Source organism: Tachysurus fulvidraco, chromosome 23 (genome assembly GCF_022655615.1).
Source record: "Tachysurus fulvidraco isolate hzauxx_2018 chromosome 23, HZAU_PFXX_2.0, whole genome shotgun sequence".
Lineage (NCBI taxonomy): Eukaryota > Metazoa > Chordata > Actinopteri > Siluriformes > Bagridae > Tachysurus > Tachysurus fulvidraco.
Window position 1 is genome coordinate 11,180,584 of NC_062540.1, and position 8,527 is coordinate 11,189,110.

Sequence of the window (8,527 nt, forward strand, 5' to 3'; positions counted from 1 at the left end):
CAATTAAAATTTGCTGATGAATATAGTTCATTGTAGTTTAAATGACAATAGGTAATAGCACAGACAGGTAACAGGAAAGACTAGGAAATATGTTCCAACACATGTTAAATTATAATGTTTGTGATTGTTTTACCCCATCTTGGCAATGTTTACTTGTAAACATTGGCAAGTCTAGGGTTAATATGAACCTACACAAGCATCATGCAGAATCCACATATAACTCCTGAACACCTGACTGGCATTTCGTCATGCATGGTGCAAACAGATCAATGGCTGCTGATGCTGACATTTATTAGACTGTGTCAAAGCCTCTGCATTGATATTGACACATGGATGCATCAGCCACATATCTCAAGAGGCAAAGTGTCAATAAATGTAGAGAATAATGTGATTGGCTTCCAGGACTGTAGACTCTAGCACATTACTGCAGTGTACTATGTGCAATACATGCAGAGTTGTGTAGAGAATTCAAAACACACTGTCCTCATTTTTGATTAAGTGCAAAGTGACAAGTTAGAATCTTTAATCTGTTGAAAAGTTGGGTATATGCATGGCCTTGCTGTCATTCTATACATTTTGCTTTATTTTATTTTTTTCCAAAATGCACAGTTAAAAGCATGTCATGACGAAAGAGCGAGAGGGACAGAGAGAGAGAGCAAACTTAAACTCATACACAAGTAGAGATGATGACAAAGCAATAATGATGAGACAATGCAGTCATCTTCTGAATTTTTCCAGTTTCTTAACAATCTAAATACCAGCAGATAAAAAAATATTATTAAACTATACAAGCTGACAAAATAAAGTGTGTGTGTGTGTGTGTGTGTGTGTGTGTGTGTGTGTGTGTGTGTGTGTGTGTGTGTGTGTGTGTGTGTGTGTGTGTGTGTGTGTGTCTCAAGTTACAGTGTGTGAAAACCATGAACTGATGCTTGATGAAATGTTTAATAGTATTAACTAAAACATTTTATATATATATATATATATATATATATATATATATATATATATATATATATAATCAAAGGCTTAGTATTGCAGTATTGCAACAAAATTCTATTCTATTTATTAGAATAATAAACAAATTATATTTATACGCTAAATATGACATTTAATTGATAAGTGTTTTAATGATTATACATATTATGTGGTATTTGATCTAATTCATATTCTTGGTGGTCATTAAAAAAATAAACAGAAATGTATACAAACAGAAATGTATACTTGCCATAAAGTGCGGTGTAACATGTTAACAATACAATATCCAACAAATTCCCTTAAATGATCCCCACAAATGTATCGTTTTCATGTGATTTGTATTTTGAATCAAAATCGTTTCTGCAGATAGACAGTCTAGTGCTACTTGAGATGGCGTCTTCCTTTACCCTAGTGCACAAAATATTCACAATTCTTCCTTAATATGGTCTTATACACCTTACCATATATGCGACATGTTCTGTCCGTGATCTTGTATTTTAAACCTAACACTGAATTTAACATTGTGTGAAAAGTGTGTGTGTGTGTGTGTGTGTGTGTGTGTGTGTGTGTGTGTGTGTGTGTGTGTGTGTGTGTGTGTGTGTGTGTGTGTGCGTTGCTGTTCTGGGTGTTTCTCTTTTCGGCTGATTCCCGTTTCTCAGGCTTTTCTCGCGTTCACATCATCGCCCACCATGTTGATTGTAGCGGACAGCTTACGAGGCCTCTCAAATTGTACGCTCTTAACAATGGATTCTTTTGTGCAAGTGTCCCTCTTTATTTTCTCAAACAATACTCGAGGGTCCCTCTGCTTCTACTCTTAGGAAATGTTTGTAAAGTTATACCTTTATACCTTTATACCCCCCCCCACACGTATATATATATATATATATATATATATATATATATATATATATATATATATATATATATATATATATATATATATATATATATATATATATATATATATATATATATATATAATAGCTGCATAAATATATTGTAGAAATACAGAACCTTTATAATGGGTTATATATATATATATATATATATATATATATATATATATTTTTTTTTTTTATTTTTTTTTTTTTATTACAAAAGTAATGAAGAGTACTGTAAACTATTCGTCGTATCTGCTTATCTCTAGGCCTACACAAGCTGTTTGGGCGCGCACGCACAGTAACATAAACACACACACACATGCCCGCGCGCGCGCGTATACGGAACAATTGCCGTTTATACCTACATAACATTGTAAACCCTTTTACTTAATGCAAGTTACAGAGCATGAGCAGGATTTGAAATCATGCATAGGGAAAATATCATTATATTGAATTCATGGAACATTAAGGAAATTATTTTAATTACTGTATTTAATTAAGACTTTTTGTTGTTTAAAAGTTTTGTTTGTTATTTGTATGTTTTTTCCTTTATGGGATAAAGTCTGATAGCGACATGTTTAGTTTGAGGAATGATTGAATTCGGCCTCAAAGTACATGCTATAACCATAAGTGTGTATATGATTTCAAATCTCTGAGCTCAGGGAACGTATATCCCCAATTAATCTCGCTGTTAATTAGCCTACTTCTTTTCGTGTCGCAGTTACGTGTTTGTGTACCAAGCAGTCCTTAAATGGGGGGTGGGCGGTGGGGGTGCAATGATGATTTTCAAATAATTTATCGACAAAGGTTCTACAACGTTTTTTAAGTTCTTGGATTCATTTAAATAAGACAAATCGCCATGTTCAATTGTGCGCCACGCTCCTTTACCTCGGGAAGCAACACTGCGCACACAGACCACGAGTTGGGTCCACCAGGAACAGCAATTCACCCGAAGCAACACATGGTTCCGATGATTTAAGGAAATTTTAGACATACGTAAATACATGTGTCAGGTAGCAATACTGCCTGAGAGCCTGCTGCTCCAAACTCCCAACACCGAGAAGCGTTTTTTCCCCACCCGAGTTGATCGGGCCACGCAGCGCTGGGGCCCCACTCTCCACTCCTTTTGTTGGCCCTATTGTAATGAGTGTGTGTTGGGATCGGGGGCGTAATGAGAGGGCTGCGACCCCCCGATGGGGTGGATTTGCTGTCCAAAGACCGTTAGACAGCGCCAGAATGAATGGGGGAGTGAATGTCATTGTTATGCAGCGGGACAGCTCCTCCTTCGCGCTGGTTAAGACCGAGAGGCCGCACTGTCCAGAAACCGAGCTAGGAGAAAAACACTGCCTTCGATTTCGCTACTTTTTCTCTTTCCCCTTGTCTCCGTCATATTTCCTATGTGTTTCCGGACAAATGATGGCTGTTAGCTACTTTTGGGACCAGCACTGAAGGAGGTTTTCCCAGAGGATCATCTTCCGACATACAGGATTCAATGTGTGAAGATATTTTACAAGAACCACTGAGTAAGAAAACCAGCGCATTCATGTTAGAATATGCGTTAACTCAAACAGAATAATAACTAGCTTATTAACTAAATATGATAGTTACTATAATAATGTCAGTATTGATTTTAATTTAGTTATGTCTTACAAATATATAATCTAGACCGTTCGTGTAGGCCTGTAGGCTATATATTCATAAAAAATCAATCCAAACAGCATTATATTTACTAATGCGGATATCTGTTCATTCGGGTACATGATAAATATTATGGGTGGTTTTTATTAGAGCCGTTTGTTTCTTTAATTGTTGGTGGCAATTTTGGGGGTAAAATAACGTTTGAAAATCGTCATTCACTTCCGGGCCAGTGATGGACGTGATGATACATGGATTCGAAATCATTGTGGCATATTGGTGCTTTCTGGAAAGGATAACTCAGTATAGTTTTTGAATAAAAAAAAATAGGTTATTTTAATTATAGCCATACTGTGCATGAAGTTGCTTGTAATAAAATTTGAGATTATAGATTGTAATCAAATTAGAGAACAAATTGGCGGGTGAGAAAATTACACTTGTTACATTAACACATTAAACAGGAGCTACATATGAAAGGAAAAGGAGAACAAAAACAACACATGTTTCAGCAGACGGTTTCTATTAAAACATTATATATATATATATATATATATATATATATATATATATATATATATATATATATATATATATATTTCATCAGACGTCATCATATATATATAAAAGAAAAGAAAATATTGCCACTATAAGGGCTGCATGTATAAATATTGGAAACATAAGTTAAGCCAATTAATGTATCAAATAAATAGCTTAAATAAATGTTTCTAATTGCAAATTTATTGTTGTAACTGAACGGTAATGTGATAATTCTATTGTTTCCTCTCTATTTGAACTATTTACTGACAAAAAAAAAAATTAACTCTCTAAGACACTCCAAAACAGACTCTACCAGTCGAACCACGGATATGGTTCATAAATTGCAAATGAACTAAAAAAAAAAAAAAAAACGTAAATCCAACTACATTAAAGCAATAAATACAAAAATGCAAAGACCACAGATGTGCATCAGTTTCTCATGATCTGACAATAGAGGAAGGCAAGCACAGCTGGATTTCCAGTCAGGATTTAAGCAGAGGGTTAAAACCCCAAAAGTCATCCCAAATTTCACAGGGAAGCAGATTACATCTACCAAGATTTGATTATATGTTTTAAAAAGAAACAAACAAAACAGATTTTTTTTCTTCCAGTATTTGGGACAACATTGTGTTTGTTTGCTGGAGTTTATTTTTTTTAAAGCATGTATCTCTTAAATGAATGGTGCGAAAACGCAGAAGCTGCTACTTCCTGCTGTATTTATTCTCAGTGTATCCGAGTGCATGCAATATCTCACTTCTAAAGGTATACACAGACCATAGTCTACGTGTTCAAATGACACATTTCAAATCATCCCAAATTAATATATCATAATAATATGAATATAAATGCATATAATAATATGTTGTGTGTATTTTGCTTTCTTTTGTAAAATAAAATACATATAAAGAAACATGCTTTAAATATATGTATATAACATACATTGGAATATGCAGTAATCTCGTACACTTCATATAGGTCTAGCTCCTATCTGCAGAGCGTCTTTCTCAAGGACACTTCGGTGATGAGGCTTTGGCTAACTGGGGAGAACGCGGCCCGGCCAATGACGTCATCACGTCCCCATGTAATCCTTTTGCGTTGAGCCCAATCAGCAGAAGGCTGCGCGTGTCTGGGCCGGGAAGAGAGAACCTCTAATCCGCGAGACTGGATCAGAGCGGCTGAGAGAGAAAAAAACACCCACCCAGGGCTGGAGCAAAAAAAAAAAACGTTTGCCGAGGACGGGCGAGATTAAAAAAGGATGGATCGGAGAGGACGTGGCCCAGTGCTGGTGGGGGTCGGTGGAGCGCGACAATGCACGGATGAATTTAACCGAGGATGCCGCAAAGGGGAGCCGAGCTTCATGGAAGGGAAAGGCAAATGATCGTCGAGAAGACACAGGGCATAGAATGAACATGGCAGTCATAGTATAAACGTCGTCGCGCTGCGTGAGGTTATTATCCTCATATATCTTTTTTTTTTACCTTTTGTTTTGAGGCGCGTTTTATTTACAGGAGCACGCGCGATTAATTTGAAGAGGAGCGCTGCTATGCGTAGACCGACCAGGAGAGTGCATTTGCATAGACAAGCGGAGAGACACGGACAAAACGTCGTATTCTTTCCCGGTACCGTAGAATATTTTGAAATGACACCCTGTCCTTTTTCTTCTTTACATCATTTTTTATCATTATGAACAAAGGAAAAGCATCGGTATTTTGAGAAAATCTTGGACACAGAGACGCCATCAAAGCAAACTCTTCTGATATCACGGAGCATCGCGATGCTGAGCGCGACAGAAAATCTCTTCTCTTCCATGACCTTGTACACTATACGCTTCATTTAAATGCCCCTGCTTGGACTAAAATGTGTCGTGATATTTCACTCCTTCTTTGTTTTGAATGTTGCAGGATGTGTGTTTGTAACGGGCAATTGATGCACTAGTCGGTTTGCGTCACTGCTGCGCATGCATTCATACTAAAGTTAGAGAGAGAGAGAGAGAGAGAGAGAGAGAGAGAGAGAGAGAGAGAGAGAGAGAGAGAGAGAAGGGGGTGATTTTAGGGGAGGGGACGAAACAGTGCACTCTGATGTCCATCCAATTCCACGGAAAGCGCTCTGCTAGAGGCGGTGCTCGGAGCGCGAAGTTCGAGCACCTTGTATTATGTTGTGTGGTCGGCGATAAACGGGAAGCTTGGACGGGTTCTTGCTCTGCGTGTTCACAGCGGACCTTGATTTAATGTCCAAACAATTAAGGCACGCGGTGAATGCCAAGAGAGGAATCTCCTGAGCATCTTGTTTCCTCCATTCTATCATATTCAGCGCGAGTTGACAGGCTTAATGTGTACGACGGCTGTGACAGTCATCAGCGTTTAAGCGCGCCTACTCATGTTCAGCACTACTGCGGGACGATAACAGGTTATCAGCTTCATTAGTGCAAGGCGTTTAGTAACATATCAAAAGGATGGATGTAGAAGGGGTTATTTTCCTTTCACGTTCACAGGAACAGAATTACAGGCCTTGAGCCATTTGGTTGTTTGGCGCAACCTTTAAATGCAGGCCCCAGTCTGCGTGACTAAATGTGATATAGTTTATGTAACCACATCACAAACTAAGAATGTAAATTTAAGACAATTAATCATGGGGTTTAAACGCAAGCTGCCTACTCGTAAGAATCAGTCTTTAGTTTTAAACTAGCTTTCGCACATAACAGACAGATGTGTTTGCGTAAGCAGGCCTAGCTTTTTGTGGACTAGTAAATACATCCAGGCATGTCTTCGTTTAAAAGAATGCACACTGATTATATTGAATGAATATGTGTGCTGTAGTCAATATCACAGGCTACTCATGAGACAATCAATCGACATTAGCATATGTTGCAATGTGACAAGTTTAAGCTTTCTCTATGTGAGTGCGCCACCTATAGAGTTAATCAGTAACTCCTGTTTAGAAACACGCCTAAATCTACTAACTTCCTAAACAGCAATACAAGGATCAGCTTTTTAGTGGGCTTTTTGTTTTAGCTTATCGTAAAATGGTTTCTAGGCCTAAATGTTTGCTCAAAAAATTTTGTGCATTAACGAAGAGTAAACTGTAAAAGCGGACCATGTCTATGGGAATGTAATTACAGTATCACGTTGCGCAGTGGCATTACTTAAGAAGAGATACTAGTGTAAAGGAAAAATGATCTGCTGGTTGTTTCATACTTTTAATGAGGCAGTAGCAGGTCATTCAGTATAAATTGCCGCATTTGTTGTTTATGCCTGTCTTCCTTTAAGGCTTCTGCTTGTCCTACATGGCACAGTCTGTTCCTAACATCTTTGCTGAGGAACAGCATGTTCCAGCCAAATGCTGCTCCAGGTGGTGAAGTGACAAAGACAAAACATGTTAGAGGCAAACAATAGGCTAAATACAGTGGAAGAAGTTACTTATATTACTTCATACAGATATATTGTGTAGTTGCGTATTTTATAACGCACCAAATGGATAAATGTCATATGCAGACTACATATACGAAAAAGTCGTTAGGATCTGGTAATGTATCAATAACCAAATCATTACAGCTGAAAAAAAGAAGTTCGGGTAATCCTATGGGAATGCATTAAAAATAGAAAATGTCATTTCGTTACTCTTAAGATAAACATTAGTTATTATCCACACAGGTCTGTCATTGCGTTTTTTGCTCTTGTGCCTGTGTGTAAATAATGTGACATTTCTATTGTGATTCAGAGTTGCAGAATAGTGCGTTGTTATTTTAGACCAAGTTATTTAATTAAAAAAGGAACTGGTAAGTATCGTGCAAAACGATATTTCGACACAAGTGTTATGATTTGATCCTATGTCATTGACTAACAAATGCAAATAAATGTATTAATCTTTTTTGTCTTGTGCTTCCTGATTGTATGCCTGGACTATAATAGATCATTTATAGCGGCGGTTTATTTCAACAGCGAGCTGTATATTCAGCTACGTAAAGTAAGTAAACATACAGGTTTATTTAGTAAAGCATAGCATTAATTTGGCCTACTTCTGCTTTACGGATAAAACTGCAAAAAGTGGGGTTAAAGGTTATATTTCGACTGGAAATGGATAGTTACTTAAATTTAAATCCTATCACAATTTCACAAATGTGCCTATATTTTAGCAATGTGAAAAAAAAATAAAGAATAAAAACCCGACATATTTTGTAATATTTTGGAATCTGACTGACAAACATACAGCATTGTTTGAGGGCTGAAGTGCAAACCGAGTCGCGCGAAAAATGTATAGAGACGCAGCCGCAAAGCATCAATGAATTGCGGAAATTTCGCTATAATTCTTTAGGCCACGTTTTAAAAACTGACGAATTCACACTGGTCAAATTTTATGATTCAGTTGTTCTATATGAATCTATAAAACAAAACATCACTAATTTAGCCTACTTGTAAACGTGTAGTTTGGTAGGCCTGTTTCATCCAGAAATTATTTGTTTGAGATATTAACACTTAAAAATAAGAAAGAAAACTTTCCGT

At 37.0% G+C, this 8,527-nt stretch overlaps 1 long non-coding RNA gene across 1 annotated transcript; it reads left to right on the top strand.

The window, feature by feature from the left end:
* Positions 1–2,678: 2,678 nt before the first annotated feature.
* Positions 2,679–7,895, top strand: LOC113641781. The gene is made up of 2 exons (XR_003440405.2): positions 2,679–3,379; positions 5,004–7,895. It is a non-coding gene; the product is annotated as an uncharacterized LOC113641781 (long non-coding RNA).
* Positions 7,896–8,527: the final 632 nt, after the last annotated feature.